At 45.6% G+C, this 25,680-nt stretch overlaps 1 protein-coding gene across 8 annotated transcripts in view; it reads right to left on the reverse strand.

Moving 5' to 3' along the window:
• LOC138745991 (DENN domain-containing protein 2A) overlaps positions 1 to 25,680 on the reverse strand; it is a 153,846-nt gene that overhangs the window by 97,185 nt on the left and 30,981 nt on the right. For 3 of the 8 annotated variants that reach the window (XR_011346643.1, XR_011346644.1, XM_069903647.1), the window contains exon 1: positions 440 to 796. The gene's annotated coding sequence lies outside the window, so the exon portion shown is untranslated. Of the gene's footprint in view, positions 1 to 434; positions 797 to 11,152; positions 11,344 to 13,582; positions 13,647 to 25,680 lie in introns of those variants that run through there. The other 5 variants (XM_069903643.1, XM_069903642.1, XM_069903644.1 and 2 more) reach the window with 4 other exon arrangements.

Raw genomic sequence — 25,680 nt, forward strand, 5'->3', positions numbered from 1 at the left:
GGCTTCAACCCTTCCAGAGACCAGTACAAGGAATTGTGGTGAACAGGGAGTTAAACTGTACACAATTGCTCCATAGATAACAGACATATTCTACAGGAAGCCTAGGTTATGCGCGGGTCATCCACAAATACAGCCAAATTCTGAAAAAAAATGCAGTGGATTAAAAATAACACATTCATTGACAAAACAGTAGAGAATATTAACACTGATCTGGATGAAAAGTTTCCCTCCATAGCATATCATTTCAGTAAAATTCATCTGACACTATTCTCCCTACCCCCCCCCCCCCCCCCCCCCCCCGACATATCTATTTAGCAGACTTCTTTGAAAATCAGTTCGGAGTTTTTTTTTAATTGTACAGAGTGGATAATGCAAAACAGACAAGCGAGGGGAAAAAAAAACGAAATGTTTCAGCTGATGTGAAAATGTCCTACCTTACCAAGTTTGGTTGCTGGTGAATGGTCTCTTGCTTGTAGCTTCATTCCTGCAGCAATTAAACCCACTTTGGCAGCATTTGTCTGTGCTTCTTTTTGGGAGGAAAAACTTTTCTTGGGTGGGGAAGGAAGGATGGAGGGATGGGATGCACCACTTCTGCCTTCAGCTTCCTCTCACCTGAGGACGTTCAGGGGCTTGATCCATGGCGTCTGGCAGGTAAAAGAAAGCTTTTCTCTCCCTCCCCTCCTGCCTGCTTTGTTTCAGGTCTTTTTGCAGCTGCCTTGCGCTCTCATCCTGCCTCTCACTCGCTCCCTTTCTTCGCGTGCTACAACTTGCTGCCTCTGACGTCTCAACTAAATCCTGCCTCCCTATTCCCACACCTCCCTCCCTTGACCTCCTTTGACTTCTTTCCATTGAACTAATCACCAGCTGCCTCAGAACAGACGTTGCCAGAGCAACCGTTGTTCCCTCTCCAAATCGACTGGGCAAAAACTACAATAAATACAGATTCTCCAGTTTCAGGCACGTCACATATGCAATTAAAGGGGCAACAAGCTCAAGTTCTGCCTCAGTGATTAGTAACTTCCTAGCAGTGCGAGGGTATTGTCACTATACTGTAATGCTCAGAGTATTCCAGTCTTTTTTCCTATTCAGAAAAAAAATCTATTAATTTTATCTTCAATCTGCAGGTACAAAGAATACATTTTTTTTTAAATGAGTTAAAATTGAGGCCGGCAGCAATTCTTGACTGCACCGCATACAGTTTACAATTTCTGATCCCACCATTCGACTGAGAACAAACCAGTTCCACAGGGTGCTTGATTTCATGTAGTTTTCTCTTCCCACAAAATCAAAACCAGCAAAACCAACTCAGAGAAAGCATGTCCTCTCCAAATACCAAAAGGATTCCTGACAGATCACAAAGTTTCCAGTAACATGGAAACATCACCAATTCGCATTTAAAGTGTGATTTCTCACTGACTTTCAGGCCAGGCTTTTTCGAAGCTCTGACATGGAGACTTCATTGTACTTAGAAATCAGATATTTCTGAATTTTCACGTCAACATGAAATTCCCGATACCTGCCCCTAAAATGGAGAGACTGTAGCGGCTGCTAACGGTAGCGCTACTGAAATGAAGCACATCACGAGGGTGAACCAGTAAATGACTTTATTTGAATCTCTTGTGCTGCTTTTAGGGGACGACCCACTACCTGTCTAGGGTGTGCTGGTCTATGGGAGTGACGTCAGCGCGTTGTGGAGTCACTGCCTGCCCGGCGACGTGCAACCAGGAAATAGCGACATCTCCCAGGCAATGCGTGTCGCCAAAAGCGGGCTTCTCCTGAGGGGGGGTGATTCGGCCCCTCTAACCATGCAGTCGCTCAACCCGCAACAAGACCACATTATTAACGCAAATTAAACAGACTTACCCAAACTCCAATGGTAATGGCCATTTTGATTTGACCCTTTCTGAAAAAGACCTGGAGAGTGGTGGGCTAATTTCCTGATAGTAAAGTGGCTTTGTCTAAATGGAGGAGGAACTTAAACTTGTTTCCCCCCCAAAAAAATTGCCTACAAGATTTACATGCAATAAAAGGACAACCCTCCAGCATTACATTATTTTTCTCTTACATACATTTAATAAGTTATGTCAGAGATGCCTTTACATAGGTTTCAGACCCACAAGTGACAGGAGGCCCTTAAACTGTAGCTTTTCACCCAAAAGAGCTTTCTGGGTGCCAGCATCAACATCTGTGTCTTCTCCAGGACATAGTCTTAGGCCTTGGATAATGTCAGTCCTCGACATTCGATTCTGGACAACTCTATGCACTTCTTAAATATGTAAATCAATTTTGATGACATCATCTGAACCCAATCTATAATTTTAGTTGGAGTCTGAAATAGATGTGCTCCACTGTTCTGTTGAAGTTGTGGGCAAAAGCCCCTAAGAAAACTCAAGAGGACAAGACATCCAAAGTTCACCATCTCCCTCAAGTTTTAATGGCCAGGGTTCCTCACAAATCCCACTTGCACTCATTGGCCTTCTACATTTCCTGTTCTTGCCATGTAGCCAGGGAGTGGGAAAAGGTCAGCAGGTTAATTATAGGCTCATTTTCCTAATAATTTCCAGACCTCTGATGTTAGACTAAGCTGGGAGGGCCAGGATTAATCTACATGTGGAAAGGCCTCTCCCAAGGTCTCACATCAAGGCTGGTCAGCAAAATGAGAAAAAAAACAGGTTGGTAATAGGAGACTGAGGTTGTTGGTGGCAGGTTTGCTTTTGTCATTGAAACTGGTCTCCATTGATATTCCACAGAAATCAGTTCTGGGATTGACTTTTACATTCTATACAGTCACAACTTAGATATAAATGTAGGAGGTATGATGAGAAAATTTGCAGATGATATGAAAACTGGTGGTACTACTGATAGGGAGGGTAGACCCAAGGTAGAAAGATGTTGATCAGCTGGTGAACTGGGCAGGGCAATACCAGATGGACAGCACGGTTAGCGCAAATGGGACCAGGGTTCGAATTTCACACTAACTGTAAGGAGTTTGTACGTTCTCCCTGTGTTTGCATGGTTCCGGTTTCCTCCCACCACTCAAAACATTGGATCTCAGAAGTCTGTGGTGCAGATATGCATGCTCCCTAATTGTGGCCTCAACACAAGCACCAGCATGAACAAGCAGACTCAAGTATAATGTAGCAGGATGCTGCAGGAAACCAATCTTCCTGCAATTGACTCACAGCAATGATGTAATACAGAACCAATCATACTGGAGTAAAAGGCTTCAAAAGAACATTCCTCTTTTAAGCAAGTACTTGCTGTCACATGAAGAAAAATTGTTTGATTGTTTCATCCCCTTCCTCCCATCCCCATCAATTTAGGACATTAAAGTAAACAAGTAGGCAAATAAAATACCTCACCCTATAACTCACAAAAGTATGATTACACCATAGTCTTTTCTAGAAATCAATGCACCTGAAAGGGTTGAGTCACACATGAAAGCAAAATGATTCAAGGGAAGAATAGGGAAGGGCAGTGAAAAGGTGCTCAAAACAGATGTCATTTGCTCAAATGGGAAATCCCAATCAGTTGGCCAAAGAGGAAATAGTGGAAGAATCAACCCATGAGAGTATACTCCATGTCAAATTTTTGGATGATACTGTGGGCCAAGGGGTTTCAAAGTGATGTCATGTCTTGGACAGCAGAAACAGGAGAATCCAGTGTTGTGCAATTTCAAGAGGCAGCAGGTGTAGCCGCAGAGAACTGGTTAACAATGATCCAGTGTAAATGCCAAAAACAGCTTCTTGAACCGGTTTGTTGAACAGCCAATTTACTGGTTAGCCAATGTGAAAAGAGCTAGAAGCCCTTAGCTGCAACACTGTTAACTGGTTCTCTGGGTCCTTTCACACTCATCACCTGGCATCCCAGGGGAAGATGGTGCTTATCCTCCATTAATTTGCGCCAGGATACCCCATGTCTCTTTCACACTGGGCTAACCAGCATGCAGGCGTCAGATCACCCCAGGGATGGTACACCCTCGCTGGGCAGTCCAACTCCAGGGTGAACTGACACCTGTGTGCCAATTCGTGAGCGTTCACACTGGCACATTAACTGGTAGATTGGCAGTTAATTACTGGGTTAAAGTGCCAGTGTGAATGGGGCTTCTGGATTACACAACACGTTTTCATTTTGCTAGAATTGGTTAACAACTGTAGTCCTTCTGAAGGCATTACCACAATCCATGACTTAGACCTAATCTTAATGATGGATATTTAAGGGAAATAATATGCAACTTAGACAAGAACCTGCAAATGGTGGTGCTCCTACATCCCTTCTATCTTTGTCTACTTGATGATACAAGTCCTGGTTTTGGAGATATGTCGAGAGATTAGCCTGGGTGAATAACTAGACTGCATTTTTTCAGTCGGCGCAGCTGCCCTACATTTTGATGACAGGCGTGATTATTAATATTGGATGGGGTGCATATCTTATAGGATTGTTTGACCATTATGGCGTCAAGCTTCTTGGATCTTGCTGCAGTTGCACCTTTCCAGACAAATTCCTTCACACTCATGAGTTGTGCCTTGCCGACAGTGGAAAGATTATGGTGTGTGTGGGGAATGAGTTACACAGTGCAGATATTCAGTCTTGGACAAATGCTGTTATTTTTGTTTAAGAATAGTTGTTGCCATCTCACTCCTGGAATTCAGAACATTGTCTCCTCAATTTACACTGTGCCTGCATCTAGTTTCAACTGTGTGGCCAAAGCTTAAAAACAATGAGAGAAATAAATTGTATTTTCCAACATCAATTAATTAAGATGTTGCCTGCACAGGCAGAGTGAACTCATACTTCTTGGGCAGTCTCTCAGGGTCGAGAACAACTTGCTCCCACTCTGGATTTGTGAGAACCACAGTCTCTTTGACAGATGGGGCAGGAGCAATTTGTTAGACGAGTGCTTGTGGAAGTGCTCCTTCTACCATTTAATGAAGGCTTCTGATGCATGGACTCCAAGTTCTCAATGCATGTAACAGGACAGGTTGTACCTCTCAAATCTGGCACTCTGTGGTCCGGCAAATCCTATGGTCTGGCACACTTTGAATCTGCCACCATTAGTTTGTGGATCTGCCACCAGGCCGGTGCTATTTGCAGTGCTAATGCACCAAAATCTGTTTACACTGCAGCCGAGTGTTTTGGTGATTGTACAGTTCTGTTAAGTTCTTATATTCAGCTGTATTTTAGCCCTTCAGGATGTCAACCAAGAGACCATGAAGTGCAGAAGATGGTGCTAGCTCTAATAAGTGTTCCCTCAGGGGTCAATTTCTGTCTTCTGATCTTTTCTGTGGTTCGGCAATGGCCAGATCCCAACGTCACTGGATTAAAGTGATACAACCTGTACTATATTGACACAAGCCCTGCTCAAAGACATTCTGTAATCAACTCCACCCCATCTAGTGGACCTGTAAGCAATTGCTGTTGAACCTCAAACTCCCCAGCACAAATTAACACAACAGAAAAATAGGATTGCAGAAAATTATGTGATACAGTGAACACCAAAGCTGTTTCTGCCTTCTACTCACCACTTTGAAGTGGACAATTCACTATAATAACACTGCACACATTAAAGAGAACCATTCGCATCTGATGGTAGCACACGCTCTATTCTCACTGTTACCATCAGGAAAGAGGTACAGGGACCCCATGACTCATACCACCAGGTTCAGGTACAGCTGCTACCCTTCCACCATCAGATTCCTCAACAACATCTCAATCAGGGACTCATTTAAGGATTATTACTTTTGTACTTTTTTCCCTCTCTATATTGCAGTCAGTTTGTTTACATTTCTTTATTTGTTTGCATTCTTGAGTACAGCTTTTTGCACTACCAATAAGTGGTAATTCTGTCTTGCCCTCAGGAAAAAGAATCTCAAGGTGGCATATGGTTTCATGTATGTACTCTGACAATATATCTGATCTTTGAACTTTTAAGTATTGCTTGTTTATAGTTAATATTCTAGACTAAATCTTCAGGAACTTCACTGTATGCCCTTATTTTTCTTATTTCTCCTGCACATGTAGATGAGATCCAAAACATCAAGACAGAACTGATTGCTTTGAACAGAAAGACTTGGATATGCAGAGTTCTCAGGCAACTTTAGACCAGATCATGGGATTAAGCTTCAAGATAATAAATATCCTCTTTCCTGCTGTGGAAGGTTTTACTTCAAGAACCATACTCGGAGTCTCAGGTCCATTATCCAGACAGACACGTGTAGCGTTAAAGGACTGCAACATTCTTTTTTCCAAAATGATTAACCAGACAATGCACCAATCAAGGAGAAAGATATAACTGTGGCGCGCTGGTGGGGTGGGAAAGCAGTCGTGCATTTTCAAAGCTGGTAGAGCAGGAATAATCCTCCTGTTTCGATCTGCAAAACTTCATCTTGTTACTCTCGCAACAATTTGCTCTTGAAATTGCTATGCTTGTGATGACAATATTAAAGTAGACACAGGTCACAAAGAATTCTTTTTAAAACTCTAATCTATTACAACAACAAAGGAGAGCATTTTACAAACAGTGACAAAGGATTACTAATGCACCAAGACAATAACAAACTCATGAAAAGCATCCAAATGTCAAACTACCCATGACAATCAGCCATCCACGCATTAGTGCTTTATGTTCAAGTAGAAATGGAAAATTTCTTCCAGTTCCTGTTTGATAGCATTAATATATAAATTGTTTAAAAGCTACCAAGGAGGACTGGAATGGGGGTTAGATCAAGTTGACTTCTACTCCCCACATACATTGCAGCATCCAAAGTTTGGTCCAATTAATTTACATACTTTTGGAAGTAGCGCTGCAGAAAGAATATGGTAGAGGCAGATACAATGACAACATTTATAAGGCATTTTTGGACTGGTTCTCAGATAAGAAAGGCAAACAGTGATAAAAGCTTAATGCCAGCAAATAGGATTAGTGTAGATAAGCATCACAGTTGGCATGGACAAGATGGGCCAATAGATCTTATTTCTGTGGTGTGCAATTCTATTTTTGATCATTTATAGAATTTCCTTTAATACAGGTTGAGTACCCCTTATCCAAAGATCCAAAAACTGAGAAGATCTAAAAAACAAAAAATTTTTAAGCACCAACATTATGTCACGTGTAAAGAAATTCAACACTTGACTTGCCCATGTGGGGCTCTGATGCTCTGTTGGCACCAGTTTGATTACAATAACAGTAAAATAAATGAAATCTTATTTTGTGGTGGGGAGGTGGTCGGGTCCAGTGGCAGTGGTGGGGAGGTGGTCGGGTCCAGTGGCAGTGGTGGGGAGGTGGTCGGGTCCAGTGGCAGTGGTGGGGAGGTGGTCGGGTCCAGTGGCAGTGGTGGGGAGGTGGTCGGGTCCAGTGGCAGTGGTGGGGAGGTGGTCGGGTCCAGTGGCAGTGGTGGGGAGGTGGTCGGGTCCAGTGGCAGTGGTGGGGAGGTGGTCGGGTCCAGTGGCAGTGGTGGGGAGGTGGTCGGGTCCAGTGGCAGTGGTGGGGAGGTGGTCGGGTCCAGTGGCAGTGGTGGGGAGGTGGTCGGGTCCAGTGGCAGTGGTGGGGAGGTGGTCGGGTCCAGTGGCAGTGGTGGGGAGGTGGTCGGGTCCAGTGGCAGTGGTGGGGAGGTGGTCGGGTCCAGTGGCAGTGGTGGGGAGGTGGTCGGGTCCAGTGGCAGTGGTGGGGAGGTGGTCGGGTCCAGTGGCAGTGGTGGGGAGGTGGTCGGGTCCAGTGGCAGTGGTGGGGAGGTGGTCGGGTCCAGTGGCAGTGGTGGGGAGGTGGTCGGGTCCAGTGGCAGTGGTGGGGAGGTGGTCGGGTCCAGTGGCAGTGGTGGGGAGGTGGTCGGGTCCAGTGGCAGTGGTGGGGAGGTGGTCGGGTCCAGTGGCAGTGGTGGGGAGGTGGTCGGGTCCAGTGGCAGTGGTGGGGAGGTGGTCGGGTCCAGTGGCAGTGGTGGGGAGGTGGTCGGGTCCAGTGGCAGTGGTGGGGAGGTGGTCGGGTCCAGTGGCAGTGGTGGGGAGGTGGTCGGGTCCAGTGGCAGTGGTGGGGAGGTGGTCGGGTCCAGTGGCAGTGGTGGGGAGGTGGTCGGGTCCAGTGGCAGTGGTGGGGAGGTGGTCGGGTCCAGTGGCAGTGGTGGGGAGGTGGTCGGGTCCAGTGGCAGTGGTGGGGAGGTGGTCGGGTCCAGTGGCAGTGGTGGGGAGGTGGTCGGGTCCAGTGGCAGTGGTGGGGAGGTGGTCGGGTCCAGTGGCAGTGGTGGGGAGGTGGTCGGGTCCAGTGGCAGTGGTGGGGAGGTGGTCGGGTCCAGTGGCAGTGGTGGGGAGGTGGTCGGGTCCAGTGGCAGTGGTGGGGAGGTGGTCGGGTCCAGTGGCAGTGGTGGGGAGGTGGTCGGGTCCAGTGGCAGTGGTGGGGAGGTGGTCGGGTCCAGTGGCAGTGGTGGGGAGGTGGTCGGGTCCAGTGGCAGTGGTGGGGAGGTGGTCGGGTCCAGTGGCAGTGGTGGGGAGGTGGTCGGGTCCAGTGGCAGTGGTGGGGAGGTGGTCGGGTCCAGTGGCAGTGGTGGGGAGGTGGTCGGGTCCAGTGGCAGTGGTGGGGAGGTGGTCGGGTCCAGTGGCAGTGGTGGGGAGGTGGTCGGGTCCAGTGGCAGTGGTGGGGAGGTGGTCGGGTCCAGTGGCAGTGGTGGGGAGGTGGTCGGGTCCAGTGGCAGTGGTGGGGAGGTGGTCGGGTCCAGTGGCAGTGGTGGGGAGGTGGTCGGGTCCAGTGGCAGTGGTGGGGAGGTGGTCGGGTCCAGTGGCAGTGGTGGGGAGGTGGTCGGGTCCAGTGGCAGTGGTGGGGAGGTGGTCGGGTCCAGTGGCAGTGGTGGGGAGGTGGTCGGGTCCAGTGGCAGTGGTGGGGAGGTGGTCGGGTCCAGTGGCAGTGGTGGGGAGGTGGTCGGGTCCAGTGGCAGTGGTGGGGAGGTGGTCGGGTCCAGTGGCAGTGGTGGGGAGGTGGTCGGGGACCTGCAGTGGTGGGGAGGTGGTCTTCTTTTGTAAGCAGAGATCAAGGGTTTTTTTTAAGGTAAGTATTAAAACATTATTTCATGTGAATTTTCCACTTGTGACAGCATGTTTTGGCACTGCCGTGGTTTGCTGTTACTGTTTAACCACTGACGCAGGTATTCTGTTGATTCAAGTATGCTGCTTTGTTCCATTGTTCCAAAATCCAAAAAATAACCTAAAAACCATAAGTGTCTTGTCCCAAGCATTTTGGATAAGAGGTCCTCGACCTGTGGCAATTTTAATATTCCTGCTCAGTCACCTCCAGATCAAATGTTATACACAATTACGACAATCCATTTTTTTTTTGTCCAACATTTAGCCCTAATCCCACTGTGCCAGATCCTAGTACATAGAAAAGAGAACAATACAGCACAGTACAAGCCCTTCTGCCCTCAATGTTCTGCCAACTCGTATATCTCTTCCTAAAAACAAAGTACTAAACTCTCTTGCAATCTCCTAACCCCAACCCATACTTACCTGGTCTCATTAAAGAGGACCTGCCTTTCTGGGGAGAAGTAGCCCAGATGCCAATAGCAACAACAAGGCCCTGCACCCAAAGTAAACCTGAAAGCTTTGAAAGTTGGCCAAGCCTCAATCAGAGACTTGCGCGATGTCAAAATTATTAACAGCTTTAAATATCTGACATGCAGAAATTAAAAAAAACCAAATAAAATTAGAACGCCTAAAAACATTAAGCTAAAATGAAATAATTAAAATGTAACTTGTCTTGCTCTTTTAACTGCAAATCTGCAGCCCCTAATCCCCAAAAGGTCCTTGACCCTGCCAGGTCTAATCTGGCTCAAGATCTGAGAGGCAATTCTTCAGGGTAAATCCAGCAGCACCTTAGTAAGACTGGACTCAACTCTGCAATTCAGTAGCTGAGCAAAACAACAGATACAGTGTTCCGTGGATCATGGAGAGTCTACAGGTTCGTTGTGGGTGATCCGTAACAAAGATAAACATCCACACTGGCTCCCGGAATTTTACCCTATTGTGGTGATACAACCACAGCACTGGGCCACGTGCCCACCAGCCTACTGCAGGGGGCAACCTCCGTACCTGCAGGAAGACCACCTGGCCGGCTGTCAATCACTGACTTGCATATAGATTTGAGCCAGCTCCTCCTTGGCCAGTCACACGTGGAGCCAGCGAGACTACTACTGGTGTACAACAGAATTTAAGTGGATTAAAGCCTGTAGTACAGTCTTTTCTGTGTTTTGTGTCCGGTTGCTGCACCACACCCATGGCTGCTCAAAGTGACAGCATTCAGAATCAAAGTTCAAAGTTCAGATTATTGTCAGAGTACATAGGTGACAACAACTACAATCCCGAGATTCTTTTCCTGCAGGCCAGATAGAACTACCACTTATTGGTTGTGCAAAAAATATGTATTCAAGAATTTACACATACATGCAAACAACGAAAGAAATGTAAACAAACTGTGTGCAATACAGAGAGATTTTTTTAAAAATCAGTAAATGCAAAAGTAAGAGTCCTTCAGTGATTCTCTGATTGAGTTTGTTGTTGAGGGATATCAGCTGTTCCTGAATCTGGTGGTGAGAGTCTTGTGGCATCTATACCTCTTTCCTGCTGGTAGCAGCAATAACAGAGCGTGCAGTGGGTGTTGTGGATTCCTAATAATTGTTGCTGCTCTCTGACAGCAGCGTTCCTTATCGATGTTCTCGATGGTGGGGAGAGTTTTGCCTGTGATGTCCTGGGCTGTGTTCACTACCTTTTGCAGGGCTTTCCATTCAGGGGTTTGGTGTCCCCATACCAAACCACGATGCAGCTGGTCAGCACACTTTCCACCATGCATCTGTCAGGGTTTACCAATATTTCTGATGTCATACCAAACCTCAGCAAACTCCTGAGGAAGTAGAGGCACTCACGTGTTTTCTTCACGATGCCATTGGTATGTTGGGACTATGGAAGATCCTCCAAGATACTGACTCCCAAGAATTTTGCTCACCCTCTCCAACTCTGATCCCCCAATGATCACTGGATTGCACACTTCTGGTTTTCCCTTCCTGAAGTCGACAATCAGTTCCTCCTTCAGCATGGTCTAGTTCTCAACAATAATCATGTTTGAAACTAGACCATGCACTCAAAAGCCTTGCACAAGTAGAAGGAAGCACAGTACCTTGAGCTACCCATGATCCACCTTGTCAGGTCTCACCTCCCATCTGTTGGAGAGTCTGGAGTGGGTCTTAGAACCCACAGAAATTAGACTGGAAGAAAGCACCTTCCATCCTTCAGGGCAGACAATCAGCATCAACTGTGCATGGAATGGCAAGAGTGGTATCACTACTGTATTTGGCATTTAATCACCATCTGCAATATCACACAAATAATTAGTCTATTAAATAATAAATATAGTACATTTCACTGAAAATTCCAAGCACTTTATTTTTTTTCTACATGGCATTTTAATAGCCACTTTAAGCCTTAAAGAGCTGCATTAATTGGCATACAGTTGTTTCACAGAGCAGTTATGCAATAAGCAATGCAGTAAAACCCCTGGTATCCGGCACCTATGGGGATTGGTAGATACCGAATAAATGAATTTTCTGATTGCTTGAGATTGCATGTTGCGTGATTGGCACACTTACAGCAAGATGCATTAATTTTAAACTTACGTATTTTGTACCTATTTATTTTCTGGGATTTTTTTGCTGGAATTTTGCATGAATTAAATTCCTGATAACAGGGTTTTTTACTATATTAATTTATAATGTTCCATAACATCATAGAAAAACTATCTATTTCACACAAGTTAAATTCAATTACTCAACTGTCTTTGTATCTTTTAATGATTTTGTAGTTATGAGATACCAAATTCAATCAAGAGTCTGGCCTGAAAGTTTTGGCGAGATGAGTGATTCTATGAGCTGAATTTTGGCTTCTGCTCATCTTTGAATGGTGCTTTCAAATTGGCCTAATTTTCCAAAATGAATTGTTGTTGTACAGGTAATTTGCTGTACCCTCAGGTATCTTCTGCTCAACAATGATATTGATGGAACAAAGTCATGCTATCAGCTTGCACCTCAAATCTGAAAATGAGAGGAAATAAATAGAGAAGGAATAAAATAGAGGAAGAAAAGAAAAGGTGAAAAGAAGGTGGTATAATTTGATTTTCTATTGACTTTGTGCAACAGTCATGCTGACTCCAGTAACAGTTTGGATATGATATGGGATGAGGTAAGAATTTATCATGTTTGTGCGAAAGGAGACAGAATGGACAGACATATGGAAAGGCGAAAGGTGTAAAAAGGGGGAGGCTTAACGAAAGCAGAGAAGTTGATATTAATGCCATCCAGTTGGAGGGTGCCCAGTCAGAAAATGAGGCAATGTTCCTCCAATTTATGGGTGGTCTCAGTCTGGCAATGCACGAGACCATGGACAGACAAGTCAGCAAGGGAATGGGATGGAGAATTGAAATGGGTGGCCACTGGGAGATTCACACTAATACGGTGGACAGAGCTGAGGTGCTCAACAAAACAATCTCCCAGTCTGTGTCTAGTCTCTCTGATGTAGAGGAGACCACAACGGGAGCACCAGATACAGTAGACCCTGCAGAATCTAAAATAAAAAGTTGTTTCTCTTGGAAGGACAGTTTGGGGCCCAGAATGGTGGTGAGGAAGGAGGCGTGGCACAAGTGGAGCATCTCTTGTGGTCACAGGGGTAGGTCCCAAGGGGACAATTGGTAGGGAGGGAGGACAAGAGAGTCATGGAGAGACCATCCCTGCAAAAGGAGAGAGGGGAATAGGAATCTAGTGGTGGGATCATGTAGTAGATGGCAAAGGATGTATGGATGCACAGGCTGGTGGGGTGGTAGTTGAGGACAAGGTGAATCCTGTCCTTGATGCGTAAGGGGGTGGGGGGGCATGGAAGATGTGCGAGTAATGGGTATGCGGGTGAGAGCCAAGTTGATGATGGTAGAGGAAAAGCCATATTGTTTGAAGAAGCAGAACATCTCTGATCTGGCATGCAAGTCCTCATCCTGGATGCAGATACTACAGATGGGGGAGATCAGAGTCTGATCTGGAGTAGTCGTATACAAGAGCAAGCCAGAGGCTTGGAATCCTGAAAATTTCAACCCCTGCCCACCACCTGCATGGTTAAGTCAGGAGCGTGGTGGAAATCTTTCCACTTGCCTTGATGAGTGGAACAATACTGAAGACACTCCACACCTCACAGCACGTAGCAGCCCATTTAATGGGCACCCCATTCACAGCCATCCACACTTCATGCCAATGTCTATGCACCAATTATGCCTTACACCGCAAAAATTAGTTTAAAATCTGAAATTTCAGACTCATGTTTTAGGTGTGGTATAGAGGTTGGAACATTTATACATTCAACCTGGATGTGTGTGTGGAAGTAAGATCCTTTTGGTATGACTTGGCAAAAATTTTGACAAAAATTATAGGTGGATTTTCCATTGGAATCGGGCTGTATTTGTTGAGCAATCTTATGGTTATTGGAACAAAACTATCAAAATATCAAATACAGTTTGTGAGGACTGCACTAGCCAGGAGATGTATCACTGTTACATGGAAGTCTGACTCACCGCTACTTGTTATTCACTGGAACATGGAAATGCAAAGTTGTGCCCCCCGGAAAAGAGCCATGACCTTAGAAAGAAATATGACATGTTTTTTGTTAAATATGGCAACCATATTTGAATCATACTGGCTTAAGGATATAATTAACATCCCTGAAAATATTTAAATAATATAGTTAAGTTAATACTTTGACTTCCTGAAACTATGCTCAAACACACATACTTTTTTTGGAAATTTCTTTTATATATATTAGCATTTGGGAGGGGGTGAGATTTGGGCAATTATATGAGACTCAGTAATAATGTTCTATATGAGTCTTGAAAAAATTAAAATAAAATATTCAAAATGAAAAAGTTCTGATGATGGGTTCATAGCCTGAAACATTTTCTGTTTCTTTTCGGAAAAGCTACCTGTCCTGCTGAGTGTTTCCAGCTTTCTCAGTTTCTCTGTTTGGTTAAAATAGATTTTAGATTCATCTTGATAGAGAAAAGAGAAGTAGGGAGAGAATGTGGTCTTAATCTAAGCAACTCAGATTGGCCTGGAGGTGTTGGCCGATGGACTCGTTTCTGAGCTCCACATCTCTACAACCAATTTGATGAATTAGGGCCATGATGGTCAGAAGTAGACCAGAGACAGTGGAGCAGTTATACAACATTACATTAAACCAGTATCAGAAAAACATGGATATCTTGGAAGAATGCAGGGCAAGAGTGGATCACAGAGAAAGAGAGGAGTGAAGCCATGGTATATCTTGTTTAACCAGGTGCCAATGTCAGTCAGCAAGCACAGAGCTTGAGACCTTATTAGAATATGGGTAGCAGAGATTTGAGCATCTTCAACTCACAGAAAATAGAATGAGGAAGCCAGCAAGGGAGTGGGAAAAGATTTTTTTTTTATTTTTTTTTTTAAAAAGACACGATTGAGGATTTTTAAACAGTAGAAGAGCAAAAGCAGTGGTGTAAACACATAGGAAGTGAGAGGTCAAACAAAACTTCGAGGTAGGAGATATTGAAAGAACTACTGGTGTACAAATCCCACCCCTAAAATGTAGTCTGCTCCTTTTGGTGACAGGAAAGAAAAGAGAGGACAGAAGAAAAACCAAATGAGAGAGTTAGTAAAAATAGAAAAGGTTTTCCCAAAAGCAATAGAAGTAGAGAGAAGTAGTTGAATAATCATTCTGACTGAGTGTAATCAACTAATTACACAAACAAAACATTTCAGATTTTCAGTATTTGTGATCAAAACATTATTCAAAATACTCAGCAGCTCTATTGACTTGAATGATTATCGACCTAAAATGCTAACTTGGTTACTTTTTCCACCAGACATTGCACATGAAAATCTGCTGGTGTCCCAAATGAGAGCATTACTGGTTTTTCCTGTAGATGGCACTGGTTTCACATATTCTTCTTTGGCTTGGCTTCGCGGACGAAGATTTATGGAGGGGGTAAAAAGTCCACGTCAGCTGCAGGCTCGTTTGTGGCTGACAAGTCCGATGCGGGACAGGCAGACACGATTGCAGCGGTTGCAAGGGAAAATTTGTTGGTTGGGGTTGGGTGTTGGGTTTTTCCTCCTGTGCCTTTTGTCAGTGAGGTGGGCATATTAAATACCAAGCAAAACACAATCTGTTGGACAAACTTGAACTTGGGTCGAGAGGCATCAAGATGAAGAAAGATTGAGGAGCGATGTGGATGTGTTCCAATTTGCCTACCACAGCAAATGCCATTTCTCTCACTCTATAGAAAGCCCTGGAACACCTGGACAGCAAAGTCACATACACCAGGGTGCGCTTTACCAACTACAGTTCAGCATTCAACACTATCATCCTCTCAAAACCGATCAGCAAACTCCAAGACCTGGGCCTCAATACCCCACTGTGTAATTGGACCCTACATTTCTCATCTCCAGACCACAATCATTGAGAATTGGTAAGAACATTGCCACAATCCCCATCAGTACTGCAGTATGTCAGGGCTGCATTCTCAGCCCCCTGCTCTACTCACTTGACCTATTACAACAACAAATTTGCTGACGATGCCATGGAAGTGGGTGGTTTAAAAAGAAGAATGAAAAATTGGCTGAATGATGCACCAAATGTCACTAAAACCAATGAGTGGATTGTGGACTTCAGGAGGGGAAAACCAGAAGTATACGACCCATTTATCATTGGGGAAATCAGAGGTAGAGAGGGTGAGTAAATTTAAATTCCTGGGAGTCACTACTTCTGAGGATCTTTCCTGGACTCAAGTAACAAAAGTCATCATGAAGGGAGCACGTCAGTACCTCTGCTTTCTCAGATGTTTGTGGAGGTTTGATATGACATCGAAAACCTTGGCAAACTTCTACGTATGAAGTTTGTATGTGGTGATATGTAATTACACCACTAGGTCACCAGGGGTCACCCCAGTGACCTTGTATATAAAGCAGTCCAGAGCTACAGTCCAGCCTTCCAGGTTCGTCTTGCAGAGAGTGTTAGAATATAGGGGTTAATTAATCACAGAAAATATGTAGAATATATGCTTATGTACTATTCAGTTTGCATACATGAATCCAGTACTATGTAACAATTTAATATTTATCTCATGGTGAAGGGAAAGAGTAATGTAAGTTAGGGGCAGCAACAGTATGTAGCAAAGTTGGCTGATTCCAGTAGGTTTAGAATTGTCTGCTCCCCAATACAAAAGAGAGAATATGTATGAAACAATTTAGTAGGAAGGTTAAGGCAAAAGGAGGTGTTGATTAGCACAGGAGCCGATGGCCAGACAAGAACAAAGAGAATCCTGACAGAGACTGTCAGAAACAAAGAGAATGGAATAACTCAGTAAGAAAGCAGAAGGAGGTGTTGAGTAGAACAGAAGAACATGGCCAAATGAGAACAAAGAAATAATTAGAAATATCTGGGGTATGAATTGATTTCTGATCAAAATAACAGGATATTCTGGCCTTGAGGATTAAGATGGGAGCTCTACACCCCAGATTATTGCAGAGCAGGAAATTACTTGTGATAAATCTTATGCAAGAAATATAGCAAAGAAAGCCAACTTTTGTTCTGTATGATAATGAGATCTAGCAAAGAAAGCCAACTTTTGTTCTGTATGATAATGAGATCTAGCAAAGGAAGCCAACTTTTGTTCTGTATGATAAAGTTGAGCTATATAAACTGTAGAGACTGGACAGTAGAGGTCAGTCTTGGGGAATAGCTCACTGTGCAGGTGTGCTATGAACTAATGACTGAACCAGAGCTCTGTTAAGCTTTATTTTTGTGCTGTGTAATAAACTGATTGTTGAACCGAATACCTTCTCCTATCACTTCATTCAACAAGCATGCTGGACTCAGACAACAAATAGACTAAATTGAGGGTAGGGTAAAGCCAGAGTCTGACAAGAGACAAGACCTCTTAGTGTACATATTAGTTTATTAAAGCTGTCTTATACTCGCACTGCTGGTGTGGTTATAGTCAGTACAATTTAATAAACTAATATCATAGCTACAAGGATGGAAGCTGCTTCTGCTCCAATGCGCATTCCTGACCACCTGGAGACTCTTCCTGAGAAATGGAATCCGAGGACGACCAGCACGCACATGCATCTGACGACAGCGACGGCGAGGGACCGCTGTACTGGAATCGTGGTGGAATGCAGGGAAGACCATAGAAGTACGATAGGGCAGGTAAGAAATGGCCAAGAGCCCTGGCTGCCCGTGGGTTTGCCGGTACAGGCACCGCCGACCCTAAACCCCAGTCCGATCAGAAAGGGGCCACTACATGTGCGGGTGGAAGGATCTCAAGTCATGCTCCCGATCGCCACGTATGTGCAGAATTCCTGACCACTCCAGAGTCAGGGAAAGCAGACACCACTACCGTCACTCCTCCAGCAGCAGTTTCCCCAGTACCGCGGAGACCTCACGCTACTGCTGGGATCCCCCTAAGCCCACTGCAAACGTCCCAAAGCCAGAGACTCATCCAACAGCCCCAAGCCCTCCAGCAGACACATGCCCCACAGAGGCTCTACCAGCAGCTCCAAGTACCCCAGGGTCCACCCTTGCTACACCTAGACCCAGAGACCATGTGGAGACTGGGAACAACCCCTGGGGTGCCCCTACATTACCTAAGGGACCAGAGACTGCGGCGTAGCCATGTGCTGCGACCAGACAAGCTGGAGCTCGACCCCAGAAATCCAGGAGCTGGCATGCACTTCGGCCGCTGGCAGAGATGCTTTCTGAATTACGTGGAGGGTGCTGAGGCATCGGATAAAGAGCTATTAATGCTGCTGTTAGCCCAGCTGGGAGACCACCTTTATCCCTTATACAGGATGCCAGGTCCTACCAAGAGGCAATGAGCACATTACAGAGGCATTACAGTAAGAGGCATAGTGAACTCCACTCCCGGTACAGACTCATGACCAGGTCACAACAAGTAGGGGAGTCTGCCAGAGACTTTATACTCTCTCTGAAAGACCTGGCGAGAGACTGCAACTTTAAAGAAGTATCAGCTCAGGAGTATGCGGAGGACCTTATTAGGGACAGAATTGTTGTGGGCATACGGTCCACTGAGATGAGACATCGATTGCTGGAGAAAGGAATGGTGGGGCTAGATGAGGCAGAGACTATTGCAGAAGCTTGAGAAAGCACCAGTTAAGAATTGGAGGAGTACTCACAGGACCCTGGGGCTTGGACAAACATCACACTGCTGGACTCTCTAGCCCCACGATAAGAAAAGTATGGTGCCTCACAGGAATCCACAGCAGCAGCAGCACAACTTGAGGGTCCCAAGTGCTTTTTCTGTGGACAAAGAAAGGACCCCCAGAGCCCTCTGCCCTGCCAGAGAAAATGTCTGTTCCAACTGTGGAAAACTGGGTATTATGCAAAAGTCTGCAGAAGCCCCAAGGCCAAGGCCCATTCTCATGCTAATGAGAGGCGGGAAAGCTCTTCTTTCTCCACAGACAAACAGAAGAAGAAGAATGCCGTGTGCAGCCGGCCATCTTGGACAAATGCTACAGAGCGGAGGACACAGTCTTCAGAAGATGAATATGACGCCGAGTACTGTCGGATGGAAGGACACGCCAGACTTGCTTCCCTACTCATGAATCAGGCGAGTCCACACAATTTATTTGATGCCCCTGTGTGCATTAAAATTAATGATGTGAGGGTAAATTGCTTAATAGATAATGGAAGCATTGAACGTTTTATTGACCAGGGGTTAGTCAACCGCCTTGCCCTCCCCACACGCCCAAGTGAGCACCGGATCCTGTTAGCAGCCAGCAGCTGAGGTAAAACAGTTTTGCAGGGTTGCTCTAGAAATCCAGGGCACAAAATACAAAGGGTTCAAATTACTAGTACTCCCTCACCTCTGTGCCCCAGTACTATTGGGGTTAGATGTTCAGTGCCAGTTAGAAAGCATTACAATAGTGCACAACGGGCCTCACCCCCCACTACACCTTACGAAGAAACAACACTGCAGCCTGTCTGTCCTGAACATAGAACCCCCTCCGCTGTTCACACACCCGACCCCAGAATGCACACCAATAGCCACAAAGAGCAGGAGGTACAGTCCGAGGGACAGAGACTTCATTAGGACAGAGGTCCGCAGGCTACTACAAGAGGGCATCATTGAGCAGACCACCAGGCCCTGGAGAGCCCAGGTGGTTGTAGTAAAGTCAGGAGAAAAACTGCGCATGGTAGTGGATTACAGTCAGACAATCAACAAATTGACACAACTAGATGCCTACCCCCTGCCACGCATAGCAGACATGGTCAACAACATTGTGCAGTACAAGGTATTCTTCACCATAAACCTGAAGGCAGCAAACCACCAACTGCCCATTAGAAACAGCAATCCCATTTACATGGCATTTGAGGCAGACAGCAGGCTGTATCAATTTCTGCGACTTCCCTTCGGTATCACCAATGGAGCGTCCCTGTTTCAGAATGAAATGGACCGAATAGTAGTTCCAACTGAAAGCAGTGTTCCCCTACTTAGACAACGTGACAATCTGTGGCCACACTCAGGAGGATCATGACACGAATTTAAAACGCTTCTTCCAGATAGCCGGGGAAAGGAACCCAACATACAACAGGGACAAATGCGACTTTAGCGCTAGGAAGTTGACAATCCTTAGCTACATAGTGCAGAACGGGGAAATCAGCCCAGACCCAGCCCGTATGTGCCCTCTCCTAAACCTCCCAGTGCCACACACGCTGAAAGGACTAAAAAAGTGTTTGGGACTTTTCACTTACTATGTCCAATGGGTCCACAACTACGCCGACAGGGGCCGCCCACTTATAAAAGCCTCAGTTTTCCCACTGTGCCCAGCAGCCACCAGAGCATTCAGGGACCCATATTGCTAAAGCTACCATGCGTCCATAGATGAGTCGATCTCATTTCAAGTAGAAGCGGATGCATCCGATGTGGCTCTGGCAGCTACCCTAAACCAAGATGGGTGATCAGTGGCCTTTTTCTCACGAACCCTACAGGGGTCAGAGGTAAGACACTCAGCAGTAGAGAAGGAGGCCCTAGCTAGCTATTGTGGAAGCAGTAAGGCACTGGCGACATTATCTGGCGTGGAAACACTTCACCCTGGTCACGGACCAATGGTCTGTGGCTTTTATGTTCGATAACCAGAACGGGGAGAATTAAGAACGACAAAATCCTGCGCTGGTGGAATAGAATTGTCTACATTTAACTACAATATTCTCTACCGCCCCAGGAGACTCAACGAACCCCCAGACGCACTGCCCAGAAGCACTTGTGCCATCCTTAACCACATGTCCCAGTTGCAGAGCTTGCACAATGAGCTGGGCCACCCGGAGGCGCAAGACTGTTTCACTTTATTAAAACCCAAAACCTCCCATTTTCAGTCAAGGAAGTGAGGTCAGTGAACAAGAGCTGCCCCATCTGTGCAGAATACAAACCGCAATTTTACCAGCCAGACAAAGCCACCCTGATAAAAGCTACCAAACCTTTTGAGTGCCTCAGCCTCGATTTTAAAGGCCCACTCCCGTCCAATAATAGAAATGTCTATTTCCTAAACGTAATAGATGAATATTCCCGTTTCCCCTTCGCAATCCCGTGTTCTGATGTATCAGCAGCCACTGTTATAAAATGCCTCTAACCCATCTTCAGCATATTTGGGTACCTGAACTACATACACACACAGACAGGGGTGCTGCATTCATGAGCGCAGAAGTACAGCAGTACCTGCACGAGAGAGGGATTGCTACCAGCCGCACTACAAGTTACAATCCCAGGGGGAATTGACAAGTCGAAAGGGAAAATGCCACTATCTGGAAAACGGTCCTCTTGACCTTAAAAGCAAAAGACCAGCCTGCTACTAGATGGAAAGAAGTGTTCCCAGAAGCCCTACATTCTATACATTGTTTGTTGTGTACTGCCACTAACATGACCCCACATGAACGTATCTTTTCTTTCACAAGAAAAGCCAAGACGGGCACAGTGCTGCCTAAATGGATGATGACACCGGGACCTGTTCTCCTCCGGAAGCACTGTAGACCCCACAAAGCTGACCCGCTGGTGGGAAGACTCGGTGGCCACCAGGGATCTCGCGCTGGCCGGATGTGTGAACAATGCATAGGAAACACAGATGTCTACGATCAACAAGGAGCATAGCAGCAGTCACTAGAACAGTCGTCCATCGAGTCACCCCAGAGGACTATACCACCCACCCCGGAAATCAGGACCCTGGGTACGCCTGCCCCACAAAATATCACCACCCTAGACTTGATGGCAGGACCTAATCCCATACAAGAGTATCCCCAGCCCACACAGCCATCTAGAACTTCCCACTCCCACACCTCCACAAAGAAAGGCCAAAAGGCAGACCGCACTCCCCACCCCTATACCACTACTGAGGAGGTCCAGCAGGCAACAGAAGCCACAAAAGATTTTGGACATGAACTTACAAACAAGGGAAAGGTGGGGGGGGTGGTGGGGGAGGGAGAGGGTGAATGTGGTGATATGTAATTACACCACTTGGTCACCAGGGGTCATCCCAGTGACCTTGTATATAAAGCAGTCCAGAGCTACAGTCTTGCCTTCCAGATTCATCTTGCAGAGACAAGACCTCTTAGTGTATATATTAGTTTATTAAAGCTGTCTTATACTTGCACTGCTGGTGTGGTTATTGTCAGTACATAATGGAAGATGGATTGTTTGTTGACTGGCTTCATCACGACCTGGTATGGGGGCACCACTATCTCTGAGCAGAAAACGCTGCAAAAGTTAGTGGACACAACCCAGTACATCAGAAGCAAAACTCTCCCCACCATCACGAACATCTACATGGACTACTATCGTCAAAGAGCAGCAGTAATCATCAAGGACATGCTCTGTTCTTGCTGCTGATATCTGGAAAGAGGTATAGGTCCCACAGGACTCATACCACTAGGATCAGGAACAGTTGCTACCCCTCCACAATCAGACAATCAGAGACTCATTTAAGGGCTCTTACTTTGCACATTTGATACTGAATATTTTATTTTTGTATTGCACAGTTTGTTTGCACTTCCTTAGCTACATTTCTCTTTCGTATAGGTATCTTTTGTTGAGTAACTATTTTTTTTTTAAAATACCCTACCGTTAAGTAAAAATTCTGCCTGACCTGCAGGAGAAAGAATCTCAGGGTTGTATGTGATTTCATGTAGGTGCTCAGAAAAATAAATCTGAACTTTGAAGGGCTTTAATGATCTTGTAATAGTGTTTATAGTTCAAGTGATATAAAATAGTTCAAGAGTCTGATAGTTGTTGGAATTAACCATTTTTCTCCCCGAGAAGCTCAATGAATTTATGCTTACATTTAACAAAAGATCTCAATATCACCCTCAAAAGCTTCATGTTCATCTGTATTTCAAGTTCAAGTTTATTTTCATCTGATTATACATATTCTCTTCTTTGGCTTGGCTTCGCGGACGAAGATTTATGGAGGGGGTAAAAGTCCACGTCAGCTGCAGGCTCGTTTGTGGCTGACAACTCCGATGCGGGACAGGCAGACACGGTTGCAGCGGCTGCAGGGGAAAATTGGTTGGTTGGGGTTGGGTGTTGGGTTTTTCCTCCTTTGCCTTTTGTCAGTGAGGTGGGCTCTGCGGTCTTCTTCAAAGGAGGTTGCTGCCCGCCGAACTGTGAGGCGCCAAGATGCACAGTTTGAGGCGATATCAGCCCACTGGCAGTGGTCAATGGGGCAGGCACCAAGAGATTTCTTTAGGCAGTCCTTGTACCTTTTCTTTGGTGCACCTCTGTCACGGTGGCCAGTGGAGAGCTCGCCATATAACACGATCTTGGGAAGGCGATGGTCCTCCATTCTGGAGACGTGACCCACCCAGCGCAGCTGGATCTTCAGCAGCGTGGACTCGATGCTGTCGACCTCTGCCATCTCGAGTACTTCGACGTTAGGGATGAAAGCGCTCCAATGGATGTTGAGGATGGAGCGGAGACAACGCTGGTGGGACCTAACAAAACATCGTTTCTCCAGACCATGGTGAACACAAAAACAATACACAGTACATAATAATATAAATGTTCAAAATACAGGTATTCCCCAACTTACCACCTATGCAACTCACAGTCATCCATACATATGATTTTTTTTAAAAAATTTTAATTAAAAACAAATATAAAAATTACGTGTTTACCTGTGAATGCCAGGCCTATTTATGAAAAATAAAAGCATCTCGCGAGAGCTGGCCTTGGTGGCCACCATGTTGTATTTGACAAACACTAACATGGATACAGTGCATTTCTGACAGACATTCCAGTCGGTCAGAACATAACACGGACGTAGGTTGAGGAGTACCTGTAAATAGATAAATATTTGGGTTGATTTACGTGGTTACATGAGACTGTTCCTCAATCTCACAGCCTATGGGAAGAAGCTATTACCCAGCTTGGCAGTCCTGATTTTGATGCTCCTGTACCTCTTTCTTAATGGTATTGATGCAGTTCACTGGATAGAAAGTGTCTTCTATAATTTCTTGAGCCATATTTAGGAAATGCTCCCAGTAAATGTCATGAGAGGAAAGGGAAACCCCAGTGATCTTCTCAGCTGTTTTAATGATCCACTGTATCGACTTCCAGTCTTCCACTGTACTACACAATGATGCAGCCAAACAAGGCACTCTCAACTGTGCCCCTGTAAAAGGCTGTCAAGCTTAGGGCCATTAGCCTTGCCCTCCTCAGCCTCCTTAGGAAGTGTAGGTGCTGCTGTGCCCTCCTGTCTAATGAAGAGGTGCTCTGAGTCCAGGTTAGGTCATCCTTAATATGCACGTTAAAGGAACTTTGTGCTCTCCATAATGGAACCATTGATGTCTAGTGGAGAATGGTCACCTTCATCCTCTTGAAGTCCTCATCTCTTTTGTCTCGTCCACATTGAGACCCAGGTTGTTCTTCTTGCATCATTTTACAATCCTTTCAACCTCTTCCCTGTAATGCAACTCAACATTGTTGCTGATGCAGGCAACTACTGATGAAACATCCACAAATCTGATGATTCTGTTGGAACGGAGTCAGCAGAGTGAACAGTTGCAGGCTGAGCACACAGCCCTAAGGTTGTGCCAGCATGATGGGGCTTGATGCTTTGCCAACCTGGATAGTCTGTGGTCTTTCAGTCAATAAGCCCAGAATCCAGCTGCAGAGAAGGGGTATCACATCCCAGCAAGGACAGATTCTCCACCAGTTTCTCTGAGGTACGATTGTGTTGGATGCTGAACTGAAATTAATGAACAACAGCCTGGCATAATAGTCATTGTTCTCTAGGTAGTTCAGGACAGAGCAGCAGGTTATCTGTGGACCGGTTTAATCTTGTCTCAGACCTTTCTGAGGGTGAACTTGCAGATAGAGTCTGGTCCAGATGGAGTCCCTGGCCATGACCTGAGAACCTGCATAAGCTAGCTGGAGGGAGTATACACTGACATCGTTAACTCACCCTACAACAAGTTGAGGTTTCGGCCAGCTTTGAGAAGTTCATCATTATCAAACAAAAGTAAGACCACATGCCTCAATAATTATCACCCACTGACTCTAGCATCCATTAGTATGAAGTGATTTGAAAGGTTGGTCATGACCTATGTTAACTCCAGCTTCTGTGGGCAGGTCATTTTAACTCCAGCCTCGTTCCCACTACAATTTGCCTACCATCACAATGGGTCCGTGGCAGACACCATCGCCCTGGCCCTGCCCTCTGCCCTGAGATACCTGGATAACGACAACGCTTTTGTCTGACGACTTAGATTTATTGATCGCAGCCTTCAACACCATAGTCCCAAATAAATTCATCCCAACAACCAAGATGTGGTCATCGGCAACCCTCTCTGCAATTGGATATTTGACTTCCCGACTTGTCTAGTGAGGATTGATGATCAGCTTTGAGGGGATGATAGTGTTGAATTCCAAACTATAATCAATAATTTTTTTTAAAATTAAGATATACAGCATGGCAACAAGCCTTTTCGGCCCATGAGTTTGTGCACCCAATTAAACCTATAACCCACTAGTTATAAATGGTGGGAGGAAACTGGATCTCCTGGGGAAAGCCCACGCAGACACAGGGAGAACATACCAACTCCCTACAGACAGCTTGGGATTTTAACCCTGGTCCCATTCTCTGGTGCTGTAAAGGCATTGCACTAAAGAACATCCTGAAGTGTGCACCGTTGCTGTCCAGATATTCCTGGGTATTGTGTGGAGCCAGTGAGATGGTGTCTGCCATAGACCTGCTACTGCAGTAGGAAAATTGGAACAGATCCATGTCACTGCTCAGACAGGTGCTGATTGGCTTCAACTCCAGCCTCTCAAAGTACCTCATCACTACTGATGTGAGTGCCACTGGTCTACTGGTCATTTAGGCAGGTTACCATACTTTTCTTGAGCACTGGTATGATTGAGGCTTGTTTGAAACATGGGTAGTATGCCCTTCCACAGTGAGATGTTGAAGATATCCATTAATACAATAGCCATTTGGTCAGCACAGGCTTTCAGTACTCGGCTGAGTACTCCATTCAACTTTCTGTGGATTCACTCTCCTGAAGGCAGCCTGCACATCATCCTCAGAAGCAGAGAGTAAAGGATCATCGGGAGATGTGGGGATACACAGAGGT

Source organism: Narcine bancroftii, chromosome 11 (assembly GCF_036971445.1).
Source record: "Narcine bancroftii isolate sNarBan1 chromosome 11, sNarBan1.hap1, whole genome shotgun sequence".
Classification (NCBI taxonomy): Eukaryota; Metazoa; Chordata; class Chondrichthyes; order Torpediniformes; family Narcinidae; genus Narcine; species Narcine bancroftii.